General features: G+C 38.5%; 1 protein-coding gene across 6 annotated transcripts in view; it reads right to left on the minus strand.

Moving 5' to 3' along the window:
- FOXP1 (forkhead box P1) overlaps window positions 1-19730 on the minus strand; it is a 601776-nt gene that overhangs the window by 477875 nt on the left and 104171 nt on the right. The window lies entirely within an intron of this gene.

Consider the following 19730-nt stretch of genomic DNA (forward strand, 5'->3'; position numbering starts at 1 on the left):
AAAGGAGGGGAAGACTTCAGAATGCATAGCAGTCAAAATAGCCAGCATCAACAAAATATGTTAGCATTATTTAAAACACATTTAGGACCATTCTATAGCTTAATCTTTTCCCAGAAAGCCAGCTCCTCCTAAGTCACCTTCTTGTGAAGCTGGTCTGCCCAGCAAAAAGAAACAAATATTGTTTCTATTTTAATTGAGAAAAGAAGCAAATTTCTTGAGTCATTCCTAGGATGCAAATGGGAGTATAATGGAAAAAATAACATCTATTCAGTGACTTAGCACACACTGAAATTCGGATTAATTACCAATTGGTAATCCTGAAATCTTAACTGGGCTTTGATCATCATATAAGAGAATCTACTCTTTTGCTGAGAATGTAATGGGGGGGGGGGGGGAAGAAGCAAAAGCCAAAATTCAAAGCCAGAGAGCTAATGACCAGAAAAGCTGCAGACCATCATCCACTGACAGTCAGGATTTGTCATTGGAACTTTCTCAAAAAGCAGTTCCTCCAAGTGAGTATTACACACGAATTATATGTTTATCTGCACCCCTGCAAGTTCTGCAGGTCTTATGCCTGTAGATAAAATATTCAAGGCAACCCCTGTAGGCAGCATCCTGTCTGCAGAATAGTCACTAAACTCACAGTCCTGGCCAATCTCTCTCTCCTGCTTGCTTTCCCACTGCCTCCTAATTTCAAAATAGTACAGACTAGCTAAAATAAAATATTCATAGATGTGAATGAAAATAGATATTTTGAGTCCCTGGCTCCTACAGTTCTTCTGAAAAGAAGTTCTGAAGTTATTTAGTAATTTGCTCTCTCCCACACCGTAGCTGTGTAACCCTGAGTAAGTCATTTAAACTTTCTTTATCCTTCCTAAGTTTCAGTTTCCTCATCTGTAAAAGAGGAATAATAAAAGTATCTACCAGCCAGGGATGTTATAAAATGAATTGACACACATAAAGAGCTTAACAGAATACCTAATAGGTAGCAAACAGAACAAACGTTACTGTTATTAGTACTTAAAAATAACTCCTCTTTCCTAATGACTAGAATAAAATTTTGATGGGATTTTCTTAGTAAATACCTCTCAATGCTGCAGAGAGCAATGCAATTTCACTGAGAGCTCATGAACTGCTAGTTCAGCCTATGAGCTCATCTTCGATGTCACTTGCTTCCGAGGCAGACAGAACTTACGAGGCACTTGCGGGCATCTGACCATGAGTTTGTCCCTAACTTTCCGAGGTCTCAGCTTCCTCCCTCTACAATGGGAGCCATCAGAGTAGCACCCAAAGAACTGAGGCAACAATCGCATGAGAGAATTCCTATATCCATTCTCAAAGAATGCTACATTCAAACATTAAATACATTTTGCCCATTACTTTTATTACATTTATTTGCTCACACACAACACTGATTCCATAACTATTTTTTGAATGCACCCATATGTTAGGTAGCGTGTGACTTAAAAAATCAACACAGCCCGTGCTCTCATGGAGTTTACAGCCCAAATGGGAATGCTTATATTGAATAAATAGACACTAAAACATACATGATTACAAACGTCATTCTTGAACAAGTGTTTAATGAAAGAAAAGAACAGGGAGAAATGACTAAGGTTTATCAATGACAATATCATGCCACATTTTAAAGATCTTTCTCTTGACTCCAACATAATGCAAAAATGCTATATCCCACCAACAGCGGTCCAGACCATAGTTTGGAAGTTTAGAGTATAGATCTCCCAGCCTTTTCCACATAGGACTCACTACTACTTTTGGCTTTACTTTTAGCCAAAAATATAGGAATATTTTCATTCTTTTGAACCCAGATTAAAAAAATAGGCCAGGCTTAGGTTTGCAGCAGACATGCAAATTGAAATACTTAAGTGATAAGAGGAAATTGGTAAAAAGGAGACAGTCCCCGCTAAAAGTCATAGTATCAGACTCAACGTGCTTTGTTCTATGCTGTTTTACAAATCCTCAATATCATAAGAATTGTGAGAAGACAGCACACAGGTACGGCTCTACAAATTTGCCATGTTCAGATGACTACCAGTGTTTCCATCTCACCAGGCCAAGAAACACTCCACTGCATGACAACTCCTGAGTTTGAGGGTTTATCTTAATGTGTTCTACAACCCTGTTAGTAGAGTTTTCCCTTACTGCTTCCTATAGTTTGTCTAATGGTAGAAGACACACAAAAGTAATCACATTCATGTTCTATTATGAAGTCAGTGAGTCACTAAAAATACTTGCTAGAGGTTCCATTTTATTGCTTTTCATTATGTATTCTGTGCTTCACTGCCTTTTGGGCCCTATTTTTGTGGGGGAGGAGTTATAAATATGGAATACTTATTTTGTGGAGGACATACTTTTCTGTCAAGAGTTTTTGTTTTTAATGCTACAGGATCACTCTCAGTCCAGATTATTCGAATTTCCCCCATCTAACTGTAGTACATTATTCTCAATAGAAAATAAAGATTTGGACTTTTGAGATACAACATCCAATATACACCAAATAAAAACTATACAAATGTGACTGACAAAAGAAAAAAAGAAAAAAAACATGGAGGTCTGCCTTCCCATTTTTTTCTATGCCTCATTTTAAGTTACAATCTCCAATCAATTATTTTGAGTGTTGGTTCCACTGCTTTACTACATGGTATTTGTATCCAGTGAAGTAAAGACAGACACCAAACTAGAGATGAAACTTCTTCCTCCTGCACCCAGCATTCAGTCCAAAGCACCAACAGGAAGTCCAGAGATGAAACAAAGGACACACAAGTTCACTGTCTTACCCATAACAAGGTATTTCATTAATTTCAATTATTTTAGCACATAAGGCAAGTATGTCAAGAAAATGGGTAGCTGGACATATTAGTTTTGTCCTCCCCAAGTATGAAGGGAGAAGACTAGACTACATAATCCTACTTATTCAAACTCCATAGGCTATTACTGAATCTATTAGGCTACTAGTTGCTGTTACAGAGTACCCCTTTACACAGACAGGCATTGCACTGAAGCACACGCACCCCTTGGTCTTCATAATGATCCAATAAGAAGGGTTTTTTCATATTCTCATTTCACAGTTGGGAAAACTAAGGCTCAGAGCAGCGAAGTAACACATGAAAGGCTCAGATAGCTGATAAGTTGGCTGACTTGAACCCAAAGGCTGGCATCAGAGCCTGTGCTTGGAACTACTGTACAAGAGTAGACAAACGTTGGTCTGCATTTTAGCTAACACACTAAGATCTCACTAGGTCTTTCTAAGATGGGTCCTGTCATGTAACAGAGGAAGACGAAGAGAGATGCAAATGTATTAAATAACTTACCCAAATGCACACAACTTTTAAGGGGCACAACTGGGATTTGAAGAGAGAGCCTAAACCATGAGTCTTTAAACATTCTCCAATACTATGCCTTTAATACATCCCCTAAAGTAAACTTCATTTTACCTTTCAGGGTGGTAGATAGGATGGACATGGAGGAAAAGAAGCAACTAGGAGGGAGAAAACAAAGGTTTTCCACCTGAGATTTACTCAAGATTATGTCATAATCCCTTCCTCCAAGCCTGTCAAAATATTGTCCCAAAAGTGTGAGTAGTGAAACTCAAGCAGGGGTGTCCAACCTTTTGGCATCTCTGGGCCACAGTGGAAAAAGAAGAGTTGTCTTAGGCCACATATTAAATACACTGCAACAAGTACTCACCACAAACAAAACAAAATATAAACCAACAACAAAAATAACAAAAGAACCTCGTAAGGTTTTAAGTTAATTTACAATTTTGCTGGGCTGCAGGTTGGACACCTCTGCCGAAAATAACAAAGTAGCCTGGAAAATCACCCATCATTCAAGGCCCTGTTCTACAATAAAATGCCACTCTTAGATACAACTGATGTATAACAACACGCTGTCTACCACCAAATGAAAGAAACAAAAAGGACAAAAGGTGTCTGACCTAAATGCCCAACATTGAATGTCCTGTCTTGGAGGAAAATAGCACACCAAAGTGTGATTTCAACCAGTAATTCTCAAATGAGGAGTTGGAAAGTGTGGTATTTGGAACTGTGTGGGAGCATTTTTGGTCACCAGCGCGATCAGAGGCACTGGGAAGGCTAAACACTCTGCTGAAAGGTATGACACAGACAACAAGAACTGTTACATCTTGAATAGCAACGGTACCCTCTGAAAAACAGTAACCAATTAATAAGCCCCACATGGATGGGAAATTGGTTTTACTCATTCCAAGGATATAGAACAGGCCCTGGCCAATAGGATATTTTACTCAGTCAATAAGAGTTAACTATTATAAAGATAATATAGCAGGCATGAAAATATAATGTTAGAGAAAAAAAGCTGGATATAAGGTTATAAGCACAAAATGATTACACCTATATACTTATTTAAATTCTGTTTCCAGAAAAAAACTAGAAGGAAATACAGTAAAATGTTCAATTTTTACTCTTTCACAACAGTGAGCAAATTAGAGCTTAAGTATGGTATCATTTATGATGAGAGAGTATAAAATTTAAATCAAATTTAAATGGCCAAGAGACGTAGAACACAATACTGAAGTACCACTTCCTTTGACTAAATGTGCCATGAGAAGAGTGTGAGAGGGTTTCTGAAGACAGATAAATTATGACTGTCACTTAGATATTTCTTGACAGATTTCTCACCCTCATCTCCAAATTCAGAGTACTCCAAACTAAAGTCACTAGTTCATAGCCCCTGACTACCAAAGCCTTCCTCACCAGTTTCCCATCTCTGGAAAGGATACTGCCATCCTCTGGCAGGCAACTCAAAGTCTAAAATCATTATTGTCTCTTCTCCCTCCCACCTCCATGCATTCCCCATATCCTCCTTATCCTAGAAGTCTTGCTGCAACTTCTATACCATCCAAGCCTACCCATCTTCTATGCCCAAAACCATCACTCAAACTCAAGACCTTTCCTCTCTTCTGTAGGCTGCTGCCATACCATTCCAAACTGGTTTCCCATTATGTATAAGCAACACTCAGCACTTTAATTAAGTTGGCAAAGACAGTCAAACTCCACTATTAAAATTCTCAATGGAAGTAGCAGCTGTTAATATTTTTAAAGGTAATGAGTAGTACAGAAAACAAGTTTGGCCTCAAATATTTCTCGAAAATATATATTAATGGCAATTGAGGTGAGGCGTAAGATGGCAAACGTCCACTCTTGAGGAAGGAAGGTTCTGATAGTGCAAATCAAAGGGAACCTAACTAAGCAGGAGTATCACTGTAAGCATGCAAAATCTCGCATTATATGCCAGTATAAATTTGGCCATTCATGCAGGTATGCTAGAGTAAATTATCCTGTGATTGACCAAGATCCTGACTACTCTGCTACAGGCCTAATGGAGTGCACATGAGGCTTTGAAATCCACAGGTCTACATGACAAAAATAGAAGATAACTTTTTTTAAAAAGGTTATCTGCTAGCATTTAATGTCAAAAATCACTAGTTTGTAAGCTGTTTTGACTCTTCATCTAGTTGTGTCAGTGTTGTACGCCTCTGACTGAAGTGCCTGGAAGCTGTTTTCTCAGAGACCCTAATCCATGAGGGGAATATTTATTGCTATGCTGCATTTACAGTGGATACAATACATTAATTTGAAAAGCATCCCATATCATTTTCTTTTTTATAAAATAAATTAGTAAAGTGTTTCTTCAACTTAAGCAATGTTTGAACCCCATTTTAAGGAACTTCTTGAAGATTAATAATTTTAGAAATACGAATTGATATGTTCCATAACAGTGTTGTCCAACAGAAATATAAAGTGAGCCACATGAGTAATTTTTAATTTTCTAGTAGTTATATAAAAAGCATAAAAAGAAAAACAGCCATGGCTGAGTGCTGGCCCATGAACCAAAGCACTGCAGGTTCGATTCCCAGTCAGGGCACATGCCTGGGTTGTGGGCCAGGTCCCCAGTAGAAGGCGCATATGAGGCAACCACACATTGATGTTTCTCTCCTTTTCTTTCTCCTTCCCTTCCCCTCTCTCTAAAAATAAATAAAATCTTCAAAAAATGTTAGAAAAAAGATATAATTAATTTTTATGATTTTTCCATGGAAAAGAAATTTCCTAAAGAAACTCTTACCTGATTCTGTTTTAGAAAACCACTGTTATCTGGATTGGCTGTATACATGTACAGTCTTTCCCAGGTCTAGGTGGGAGTTCTAAAGAACTCCTATATAATGTATGTCCTTCACCTCCCAAACAAAAATTACTTGTTTAAATTTTAGACAAAATAGACACCTGTTAATTAGATTTTCTTGTTTGTTTTGGATTTAAAGTTCCTGTCCTTCGGTCTTATTCACAGTTTAATAATAGAGTAGATTTACGACATTCCCTGGGAACCCTGCAGCTTTAAGAATCTATTTCATTAAGGAATTACTCAGTCTGAAAAAAATTTATTGACACATCTCATTTTTCCTCATGCTGTTAAGTGAAACCTATGATTTTTCAAAGACAAATGGCTAAAGATGAGAGCCTTTATCTATCACCAGAACCTTGAGTTAATGCTGTGGGTAGAGTTTCCACCATCTTTCTTCCTGCAGAAATTGGTGCACTGCGAGGGTGTCACATAGCACCCTCCAGAGGATCCAACAGAAACAGCATAGAACACTGCACACCCCCTCCACACAGCTATCAAGTATATAAGTTCAAGGAGCTGGAACTGTCCCAGCTGAGCCAGATCCTCAAATTCTTAACACTTAAATCCCTTCTCATTTCCACAGAATTCTTGTGTTTCCAAGTGTTTTTATAACAAGCCCCCAGAAAATGTAATACTCTCCTAATCAAATGCAATTTAAGCATTATAATATGAAAAGTGTAGGCTACCGTGACTTGGTTCACTATTCTGATTTCCTTAATAAGATATATTTTTAAATAACTCTTTACATATTTATAGTACAAAGCAGAAATATAGCATTTTGATTCAAATAATTACATAGGTAACCTCAGAAAAAGCAATTCTGAATTGTACAAAATCATACAACATAAAGTTAAAGAAACATTTCTATCCCCCTAATACAATTTCTCTTGCAGTATTTAGCCTTGCATTCAGAATGCTTATTTGAATATTAGTGGTACATCAAACTCAAGTAACCATGACACTTCCAAAATAGACACAAGCAACACACACAACAGAAATCCTATCAGGTTACTCAAATGACATTGGAAAAGAATATTATAAGGTAATTTCTAACACTGAGGATTTGTATCCACACATAAAATACCAATTGAAACAGATCTTCAGAATGAAATTTCTTAAAATGATTAAAGTAAAATGTGAAACCTCAGAGTTCATACAAGACAAGAAACATTTGGCTGTAAATGGTTTTATAATTTTGCTAATTAAAAATTATCCCCAAAGTGAAAAATTATTTCACTTTGGACTCAGCGTGTAACAAACAGAAATAACCTTACCATGCCAGAAACACAAGCAAATGATTAAAGTTCTACTCTCAAAAAAATCTTTAAAATTTGGCAGAAGGTTTCATTAGGCTACATATCAAAATCTGCCTGTCCTTGACATCTCTTTAATGTCTTCCAGATTCCACATCTACTTTTTAAATCACTCACTGGGTTGCTCAGAAATTAAATATGTTAAAATACCACTCATCTTGAACCTCTAGAAAAGTCTTCTGATACAATATAACCTTCAGGCCCCCCCTCCACATAAGCAATGGACCCATAATGCCACCAACTGTTTTATGTAAAATATTCAATAAATTTCACAATGAAAAAAAAAATTCCCAGAATCATGCTTTCATCAATAAATCTGTTACATGTGAAGAATATAAATAAATACTAAAAAAGGGGCCACCATGAACTCTCTTCTGAAATTTGCCAAGTGGAAATGGGTACAACTATAATTAAAAATAGAGTGATTTTCAAGTTTTCAAGGTGTTACCAACAAAATATGCTTAAAAAAGAAGAATGTGAGAGGCACAAAGGTTGACTAATGAGCACGTACTTCTCTGTAAAGCTAATGAAGGCAATGTTTACAGCATGTACTTATTTATTTACGTTCCATTTCCTGAGCCCTCCATGTGCCATGGGAGTCAGTGCGCATTAATGGCACAGGAAACCAGAGAACCTTCCAACTGCAAGTCACAGCAGTCATGGTGTCAGTGGAAACAATGAATCACAGGCTTTCAACCTGGAATGAGTTGTGGCAGCACCTTACATGTGTCACCAATGTGTCATATGACATGGCTGTTGCCATGGTGAGGCTCCATGTTCAGGAAATGTGTGAAGTCTCCTAGAAGGCACCCAGCCACCCCCACAAGTTACCCATGCCCATGAATGTATTTTGAAAGATTTCTGCTGCTGACAACACTATGATTGGCTTCCTCTTGGGGAGTCTTGTTGGAAGGAAAAGGGAAGAAAATCACTTGGGAAAAACTGAAGAAAATGAATTATACCATCCCCAGAGTCTGCATGTGTGGGCTCAGTGCTCTCAGAACAGCAGTTCCTTTAAAAATAATTAATTTAAATTGTTTCCACAGAATAAAACTGGACTATCCTAAAAAAGTAAGGTGATTTTTATGTTACTTGTACAATTCCAATGTATTAAAACAAGGGATAAGCAAAAGAGACCAAAACCTACACAATTTTGTAGGTAAAGAGAAAAATTATATGGATTAAGGATATCTAGAAGAATAATCCTGCTCATATTTACCAAAAAATCCTCCTCCTGGGCTTTTCTCACCAGTGGCCACCTTGACCCTAGCGCTGTTTTTGTTCTCTGAGAACAAGAACAAAAATCGTAACAGAATCACAGTCATGAGGATGAAGTAGTGTGCACTGGAGGGCTGAGCAGAGCGTCGGCGTGGTGCAGGCGCACCGGTGGCTGCGGCAGTCACTGGAACCAGAGTGACCACACCCGACTTCTACACAGCTACCTGGCTGGGAACAAAGGAAAGCCGATTCCAGGATGCTGAGGCACAAGGGGAGCTCTAGGATTCTTTAGCAATATAGTCCGTTATATATGCCAGCTTCCCACATTTGGAATTTAAGAAATGGGTTAAGGAGAGTCAAAATCTTTCCTTTCCAAATGATAAAGACAGTTTTATCACAAAGAGGCACCTTTAAGTGAACTATATATTATATGAATGTAGACACGAGAAAAACATGCCCCTGTAGTTATTGGTGCTATGAGAAACTAGCGAGATGGTTAGATGACACCTAAAACCAAAAAAAAATTTAGCCTAAAGAAGACTTGAGAAGGACCTGTTAACTACCTGAAAATAACAGATGGGTTGTCATGCAGAAGAGATGGGTTTTGTAGAATCCCAAGGCACAAAACCAAATTAAGTTGGAATCTTGTGGATGGTCGATTTTAGTCCAGTGTAAGAAAGGACTTCTGAGCCTTAAGGGCTGGTCAAAGATAAAATGGGCTTCCTCAAGGGTAGAAGTTCACCATCCCAGAGTTATTCAAATAGTCTGTCTGTTCATGTGGTAGCAATACAGCCTCAAAGATTAGGCACAAGGAGCTTGGGGCAATATAAGCTTCACTATTCCTTTGAAAACTAAATGTCTAGGAGACTTTGAGTGTATGCAATGTACATACTAAAATGCACAGATACACATAAAAATTCACATCCTGGAACACTCCAGAGAGGTAATGGCAAGTTTGCTATAATGATCTCAAACTGCATTTTTTTTATTTAGAGCATACTTTAGGGCTAACAGCTAGCTAGCTGTTTACTGAAAATTCAATACATGCCAACTCTTTTGTAATGTTTTGCATGTATTAACTCATTTAATCCCATCTACGAGTTAGTTATTATAATTATTCACATTTTAAAGGTTAGTAAACTGAGGCATGCAACAATGTAACTTAACCAAAATTATACTGATAGTATAAGTGTCAGAGTCAAGATTCAAACACAAGTGGTGCAGCCAACAGCCTGTGTTCTTAATCGCCACATTCAGTATATTGAAGGTTCTATGTCTGGGCTCTGGATCATGGAAGTATGCTTATTTTTTATTAAAAAAAAAAAGAAGACTAACCATTTACAAGGCTTTCATCATAATTCCACCTTTATTGTGTTCTCTTTTCCACTTCCTACTTTTTTACTACAATAGACATTTGTATGAAAACGTATTTGCTTCTTAAGGATGCATCTTTTCTCGATGTTTATTGTCCAACTGCAGTAACACAATACCTTGGTTATAAATTATGGCTTGCTGACAATCAGAAACTCTTTCCCCTTCACATCCACGTCAGTGTTATCATGATTCTTGATAAAGAAATATTCTTCTAGATTATTCTCTTTTACCTTTCTTGGAAAACATGCTTGTCATCTCTCCTTCCCATCTCACATTTCTCTTACTTGATGCTTCATTACACCATGTCCTCCTCTTTGCGAAAATACCTTATTCCAGGAATTCACTCCTCAGCGGCCTTGAGTTCTCCCACCTGCTTACAAGGTAAAAGATTAAAATCTTCAGCAGAAAGGGGAGAGAGGACTCTAATTTAAGGCATCTTCTCTCCAGAATGCTCACACTCATTTTTGATCCTTCTTATCCTCCAGAGGTTTCCTTAGAGAAAAATCAAATGACTTACATTATGTGTCTCTTGGCCTCCACTCTTCCATCCTGATGAATAGGGACACTTACAAGAAAATGTCCTGCTTTAATCATCCAATACCAAGAACCACATGCACAAATATTCTTGTATTTTTCCTTAAGCCTCTCAATTTTAAAAATGTTGCATTTAAGCAATATGACCTGAGAAACCAGGCTTGATGTGCTAATATTTTGCTACATATTTAAGTCTAATATATGTGAAAAATAATACCTTACTCCTTAATTATCAAAAATGTTGGTTTGTCTCTCCTAGAAAATTCATCTTAAATTCCACTGGTAGAATACGCAACAGGTTTTGCAAAACACTGGTGCTGAAGGGAGTGGAGTACAGGTCTTAGGTCACTTTCAAGTCCACTCTCCTCTTACTTGCTTTCCCTTTGATACATCATCTACCCGGGGCCTCACTTTCACTTGTAGTTCATAGTTCCCTGTTTTACATGAAGGAAGGGGCAGGAGACCCTCACTAAATTTCTAAATCAAGAAATAATACAGCCACACAGAAGAGCCTCTCTCAAGATGGGACCTGAACAAAAGCTATTTCATCAGAAACTGAAGAGCATATGATGGCAGTGGTGTCCGGGCCTGGAACAGAGACACTGCATCGTCTCTAGACCAGGGTTCAACAAACTGCAGGCGGGACTGAACCTTATACTCTGGAGCTAAGACGCATTTTTACATTTTTCAAAAGGGGGATTAGAAAAATAAAAACACTACAGCTAATTCATGATATGTGGAAATTACAAGAAATTCAAATTTCAGCGTCTATAAATAGATTTCATTGGAAACAGAGCCACACCAATTCATTCACTCACTGTCTACCGCTGCTTTCTCACTACATCAGCAGAGGGGTAGTTGTAACAAACCAGGCAGCCTGTGAAGCCTGAAATATTGACTGCCTGGCCCAGGGAAGGCTGCTGACCCCTGATACAGGCAGAGAAGTCAGTTTACCCTTTCAACATCACAGATATAGACAAACAGTTGTTTGGGGTTTTTTTAATTATAAAAGTTTTCAAGCCTCACAGCAGTAGAAAGAGGAGTGTAAGGACCCTCCCGATGCATTCAATCCCAGGATCAGATGGAAAGCTGTGTTTGTGGCTGGGCACTGACTAAAAGCATTGACACCCCTGCTCACCACCAGTCGGGCCTCACATCCCGCTGCCCTGAGCTCTCCTTCTGGTGACTGCTAAGCATCATAAGAGAAAGCTATCCCCATACCTTTTTTAAGCACCAACATCAACAATTAAAAAGCTGCCACCACACATGCAAAATAATTTTCTTGCATTTTAATATGCATATCCATAGTCTGATTATAACAGCGTGGAGAGATTGACAGGAAATGACTGAGTATAATGGCTCCAAAGGAGACACTGCATTGATCAGTAAATAATACACGTTTTTTTGAAACTGTCTAGCTGCATATTTACACTTGTCAACTCTCATACACTTCGGTGACAGAGTTCTTTTTCAAACATCTATGTAAAAAAACTAACACTCATTTTTAAAATGCTTCTAATAATTGCAAGAAAACACTTCTAGGATATATAAGGTTTAAATTATATCTGCCAAATAGTGCCACCTGGAGCATTAATTGCTACATCCTTAATAGTCCCAGTTATGTCAGAGTATTTGCAAATGTCTAAAATGGTTAAAATACAGTAACATTTATCTAGTGTTTACAAGATGTCAAGGGCTACATTAAGGACTTTTCATAGACAACAAAGTAGATGCTACCACTGTCCACGTTTGGTAGATGAGGTAACTGAGGCTTGGAGAAGAGCTGTGCCTTGGCCAAGGTAACAAATATTATTGAGACCTGGGGCTAGGACCTAAGGCCATCTACTCTAACTTGAGCGACCAAGCTCTGCTTAAGCAAAAGCCCCAAGCTCGTGCCTCCATATGGGTCCAGAAATCTGTAATTAATACATTTCCCAGGCAGCCTCTGGAACACACTTTGAAAAACACGACCCCAAGTACTTGGAGGAAGAAGAGAAGAAAAGTCTAATTGGCCCTTGCTTCAGATCCCCTCTACTCCCCTCCAAACACTTCTCAGAGGAGATGAACAGCTGTATCACAGCCCCGGACATGTTACATAGCTCAGTTATAACAGCTACTGGACTACTGTCATTCTTTTATAGGTTAGTCAGAGAATGCTTTTATGTCAGGTAAAGTCATTTTATCTATATTGCCCAGAAAATTACTTCAACCTTCAGCTGATTAGCTTAGCATCTCCTTGCCCTAATACTACATATCAATTAAATTATACCAGTCGCCAGGGGCTGGCCAAGGTAGGGGGAAGACAAGGGAGTGGGGTCCTGGTTCTACCCAATGATTGGCTTATCAGCCACTACATTAGACAATGAGCTAGTTAAGCCTCTCACCCACCACATACACTTTTTAAAATTATAAGTGGTCAAATATATAAGGACGAGAAGATAGTATAATAAACCCTATATACCCATCATCCAAATTGTAGAACACCAAGATTCCATTCCATTTTTTTCTTTTCTGAAGATTTGTAAAGGAAATTACAAATGATATTGCCATTTCACCCTTGTACAATCCAACATCAAACTCTAAAAAATATGGAGAGAAAAATATCCTTAATAATAACTGAAAGCATACATTGAAAAGAAAACCCACAGGGCACACCTGAAATGAACGATCTGGCCATCTACCCGAAAAGTTCATCTTGGAAGGGCCTAAAACACCTGCAGCTCATAGAAAAGGAGCCAAAAAGCCTGACAAATTGGTAGGACTTGAGCTTTCCACTACCCAGCTCTCACCTTGGCCACAAAAGTCCAGCAGCCCAAGTTTTCCCTTCGCGCACCCCTTCTCTGGAACAGCTGGCCTGCTAGTCCTGCATGATCTGTTCCTACTGTATAGGAAGAAAACTCATCTGCTCAGAGGTCAAAAAAGCCATGAGTTGCCACCGCCAGAAGTATGGTTACTTGAGAAGAAGACTGACGGACACACATAGCACTGAGCCAACCACAGGATTCTGGGAGCTTTGGGCTGAGGAAAAGGCCAGAAGGTAAGGAATAATTTTGGATGAACTAATTCCCTTTTGTGTCACTGGTTCTGCAAAAATCCTGTGTGTAGACTAAGCTGCAATTTTAAATGAAATGGATTCCATTTCTTCCATAAAGACAACTATAACCTACAAAATCTTCCCTTCCTAAGTCAAATTAAAGGGTCTTAAACAACCATGGAGTCTACTCAAAGATGAGGAGGCAGCATGCCCTGGTGGTTAAGACATGGACTTTGAAACTGTCCCAATTTGAGGTAAACCCCGCTTGTAAAACTTGCTACATGATCCTGATCAGGTGACCTGGGCACTGAACTTCTGTCTTCTCAACAATAAAACCAGAATAATTATACCCAGAACGCAGAAATGCTGTTAGGATTAAATTAGGTAACTAATGTGATCTGCCTCAGAAGGCAATGTCTAATGAATGGCTGTTACAATTATTTGTTATAAATATTATAAGATCTCAGGAAATACAAGCAGGGATGAAAAAGGTTTCATTTCATGAGCCTATTCCAATAGATTGATCAGAGAAATTCTGCGTAGAGAAAAATCCAAGAGCCACCTTCAGAATGGACCATAACAGGGCCCACTGATTTTGTCATCCCTGACCAAGGCTAACCATATGAGAACACGGCTGAGACGGAAATAATGCACATGTTCACTCACAATCACTTCCCAGAACTCTGGTTACCAAGACCAACATACATAATCAAACAATATGTTGAAATGAAATTAAAATGTATGTTAACTAAATGGTGCTTAAATGCACTAATTGCTCATTTTTCGTTAAGGAGGAATTAAAATGATGGCAATTCTCAGCAGTGTAGCTCAGCAGCCTGCATATAAACTGAATGGAAATTTCCTTCTCGCAGCCTCTGTGCGTTACTTGAACCAAGTTAACAGAGAACAGAATATTTTCAAAAACAATGTGCAATGTAGTTTAAGTTCCTAGAATTTTATATCACGGAAGATATCATTTGAAATATAAGAGCTGAATGCTTTACTCCCTCGTACAGCTTGCTACAGTGTATTGATAGAAACCAAGATTAATACGCAAAAGGAAATAGCAAGAGACCTTCCTGCACGGGTCAGCACCTGCGCATGCTCCTCCCTTGTGAGAAGAGCCGTGCTGGGAGAGTGAAAGTCTGGGTTTAGTTCTCACCCCACCACTTCCTTGCTGTGTTTGAGCCTCAGTTGATGCACAGGTCAAGAGGGTGACAACTGTCTCTTTCCTGTCTTTTCCAAAAGTTACAGAAATAGAAAAAAACCTACAAAACTATTAATTGTACACATGTTTTGTGACCAGATGAAGGGCAGAAAATACACTACCCAACAAATCATATCTATATATATATATATGGCATATACATGATGTCCAAAATCCAGTTGTTCTTTAACCAAATAATCGCCGCAACTGTGCTTGTGTAAGATTTTCTCATTAATGTAACAAATGTTTATGGTTTAACCACTGGGTGCCCCATATTGGGGTAAGCATTAGGAAAACTTATACAAAGAAAAACTTATAGAGACTGGTGGGCAACTTGCTTGACATGATTTTACCCATTCTGATGTAAATAGTGTATTTGCAAACTTGCCTACAAGAATTTAAGAGGAATAATTCTGAAGCCATATCCACATTCATTTGATCAGTTAGTGACGTCTGCCAGGGCACAAGAATGGACAGGAGTGGGGGGAATGTGAGAGCAAAAGTGTGTCAAGAATGCTTGCCACCACTGATTTAAGCACAGGGTTTGGTGCTTTGTGTAGATGTCATGTGAACAAAAGCTTGTGCAATACATTAAAAGTTTACTTTACAGTGAATATGTATGTCCAGATAAATGTGTGTAGAATCCCATAAGGGGCTTAGAGAGAAGTGAAAATGTCTGCAATATAAATGCAGATTACCTTTATTACAAAATTGGATCACATTCTCATTCCTAGACTAATTTCCTATATCATAAAACCTATATTCAATTTTATAAATAGCATACACCAAGAATCATAAATTCAGTTAATGTAGAAATTTAACAATTTTTTAAATAAAAGGGAGAAAAGACTGTTTTAGAGTAAGTATCAGGAAGGACAGAAAGAGTTTTTTCTTTGAAGATATGTTTTTCTCCTCTGACTCTACCTCCTTGGGGACATAACTAGAGAAGGAATAAATTTCACAGCTAATATATATGAAGTAACATGTTTAACATTATCCAATGAATTTATACTACCTACACCATATCAATTTATCTCACATAAACTGTCACCTCCAATAGAATTCATTAAAACAATGTTACAGCTACGGAATTAAATGCAATCTTCTAATTGGAATTTAACCTTGTAATAGTAGTTGGTGGATTTTCTTTTTTAACTGATAAATGGAATAACTCATTAGTTTCTCTTAAAGTTCTGCCCAAAGACTGTGAAAGTGAATTTGACGTCAGGACTGGATCAGCCGTGCACTGCTGTGAGGTACTAGGGAGTGAGGGTGCGGGGCTGGAGTCCTTTCATCATCTTCAAAACTCCTCCTGCTGAGTATGGGCAGGAAAAGGATGGACACTCTTCCCTTCATCCATCCTGAATTCCTATATTACCAGCATATTCCATTACCTCCACGTAACTGTCATGTTAATTTCTGATCTTCATTAAGCTACACAATGGTTTCCACCTGGCCCCTAGCCAGTTCATTATGGCAAAAATATTCAGCCAATTACGTTACTTCTATTACATTGGAAACCAGAAAGAAGGCAAAATAAATGCCTCAAAAATACTTTATTAGAGATAAAATGTAAGTTGACACTGTCTTCGCATGCTGGAGCCCAAGTGATACAATCTGATAGGCAGCTGCCAGGAGTCATAACTGCTTATTAAATCTCACCTCTCTTTATGGCATGAGTGAAGATCTGTATTTTTACCAATATTAGGCTCATTGTATTATGAAAGAGACCAAAATACTTAAGATCATTCTCTCCAGCCTATAAAACATATTATGCAGTTTATTAAATTGTTAAAATTACTTTTCAAAGTCAAAATGTTAGGGACTGGAAGTTTAAGCACAACAAAGTGGCTTAGCCTACTGAGAGCTACCAATATAAGGGAGCTCAGAAGGCAAGCCCATGAGCCAGCTTTCCTGTCCTAAAAACCTGCTACCTGCCCCAACCTCTTCCTGGAAGCTGTACCACCACTACCACCCCACCTCAAAACCAGGGACAAAAAAATCCACACTCTTGAGTTTTATAAAAAAGCAAAAACTCCCAGCCAAAAAATAGCCCATTATCAAGTCCTCAGAAAAACTGTTTTCCCCATTCTACCTCTTCCTAGTAGATTTAATGCCAGGAATGTTATTATGAGAGTCAACAAAAGAGGAACTGTGGGAATATAAGGAAAAACAAGTGGTGACAAAACAACGTCACATGATGCTCACACTCTTACAGCAGACCCACCAGCAAGGCAAATACAGGGGCAGTGCAATGCCAAGGCACAGACTGAAAAATACGCCAGCACATTGGCTGGCTGTACTCAACTCTTCTCAAGGAAACTCTATGCAAATTGAGGCTGTTATTATCACATTTATTAATAACACTGTGGTTAAGTGACTATTAAATATGCAGCAGACTTAGCTGCTCTTCACTCTTGGGGTCTCGTGATATGCATCAGACAGGTACCAATGTCGACTACAGCTTTACACCAGGGAAGCGCTGACTCCCTGCTGGAGAATGGCAACGTGAAAACACCATGACACTACAGAGACCTCAGGTGCTTAGCTCCTCTTTCTCTGTAGCCTGACCCCAAGTTAATTTGTTATGCAGGCATGATTACCACCAACATAAATTGAGTACATTACCTATTTTCTGACTTTAACACTTTGCCATAATAATCTATTTGTACAAACCTTCTATCGCACCATTTCATTTCCTTGCATTTGAGTGAAGTGAGTGGTCGTTCCAGTTGCTTAACCCTGTGCCTATGACCCTGTTCCACCATGAGGACACTTACCATGACACATTTCACTCAGAATTTGAGTTTATTTCAAGCCTAAAGACTCCAAATTATCGGCTGTAACAATTAACTGGTGTTTCTTTTGGTTACTCAATAAACTGTAAAGTTCTAAAAGCCACGGGACTGTGGGTACAATTCTGACAGTAGAAGGGCTAAGCTAGCTGTCAAATACTCAGTGTGTGCAGCCAGGTTACGCGTCATGGAGAAAGAGAATTACTCCTTTCAGTAAACCAGAAGATGTGCTCTGAGGAGAAGCAGGGAGGGTGAAGAATCAGCTCATTGGGTTCCACGGACCTCTGTTTCTTATGAACAGTATAGTGAAAAGGCTTTTATTACAGTCTGATAAATACGAAGTACTTCCATATTTATATAAACTGGTATTCTACTGGGCCTAACAGTACATTTTTTCAATTCAAAGGAGATAACATTTTCATTACAGTAGTTTGGATTGATTTTTTCCAATAGTAGGTCTTACCCAACGAAATTAATGAATAAAATGAACCTAATCTCAAACAAATCCATTCATGTGGTTTTGTCAAATTTCATACATCAATTTTATGAGCGTGAGATTAGGTCAGACTCTCTCAATACTAAAGACAGAGATGACAGGTAACCTCAAACCTGAGTTTGTTGCTATTTCAATACCTTCAGAATTCCAACCACTTCTATGAATTCTCAAATGTATATATGAGATAGACCCAGGCTTTGTTCTCAACTCTACCTGGATCCCAGGAGACATAACTTTTCATAATATATGCTATCTGCTCACTGGTCTATAGACCATTCACAAAAGCCTAGCACAGCTGTGTAGCAATGGAAAAACCTCAGAAGAACTTCATAGATGAGGGAGTGGAAGGGCTTGCCCAGGACCACCCAGTAAGATGGTCAAAGATCTCTAACACACATCTAAAATTCCATGACTCCATCAACCATTTCTTTTCATTGTGGAATCCTTTCCTTATGTGTTACTGTTTACTATTTGCCTTATAAGATCTTGCCAATGAAAGAAAGATTACTGTAAGGAACACAAGAAAGACTGCTTCCTCTGTCTCTAGTCCAGCAGAACTGACTGCAAAGGACAAAGAGTCAGTTAAAGTGGCCTACGTGGATTTCAGAGCCCAACAGCTCTCTGCGGATCACGTGGTCTGTAGCATTTGAGCTAGCTGCTTCACCAGGGCTCTTTTTTTTTTCATCCATAAAATGGTAGATTTGTCAAAATAAGCTCTACCTGTAAAAATCTTTAAAAATCTGGCCCAGCCCTAGCTGGTGTGGCTCACTGGATTGAGCACCGACCTGCGAATCAAAGGGTCGCTGGTTCGATTCCCAGTGTAGGACACATGCCTGAGTTGCAGGCCAGGACCCCTGCAGGGGATGCACGAAATGCAACCACACATTGATGTTTCTCTCCCTCTCTTTTTCCCTCCTTTCCCCTCCCTAAAAATAAGTAAATAAAATATTTATATATTTAAAAAAATCTGGCCCAAATAGCTAAATACATAACAAGGTCTCAGCAGAAACACTTATCAGAAAAGGTTTACTAAAACTACATGGGCTGAATATCTCAATCTCTAAAATGGAGACAAGATAGAAAGAATCATTGAAGAAGAAAGGAGCCCAGGGACTTTTCACCTCAAACTCGATGGGCTTCAGCCGCTGCACTTACAAGGTGAGAGGATTTAGACAACTTACAGGGCCTGTTAGCCTTACAAATAGGACACTCTAATCTGCTTTACTGTAAAAATAGGAAATCAAAACCGAGACTAAGTTGCCCCAGGTCAAGTAGCTAATAGGTCTCCCAGTTTCCGATATGGTGCTCTTTCAACTTCATTTTATTTCCCTCCATTAATTCAAATCTATCTCAAATACAAGTCCACTAAGACAAAGAAGAAGTATATGCCAATGGTTCTTACCATTAAATGCTATTCAATACAAAACCTAAAACCAAACAGTTTCCATGACTGTTGACTTCATTCTATCACAAACCTACCACTGAATGAGGTCAGTGTTTACCCAAAAGACCTGGCCTGCTGGTAAAAAGCAAGTCACAGTGCCTCATTCATTACTACATAGGAGCCATCAATTTCTGA

The sequence above is a fragment of the Pteronotus mesoamericanus genome, unplaced genomic scaffold (genome assembly GCF_021234165.1).
Source record: "Pteronotus mesoamericanus isolate MK-2021 breed Mesoamerican mustached bat unplaced genomic scaffold, CSHL_Meso_final scaffold_54, whole genome shotgun sequence".
Lineage (NCBI taxonomy): Eukaryota > Metazoa > Chordata > Mammalia > Chiroptera > Mormoopidae > Pteronotus > Pteronotus mesoamericanus.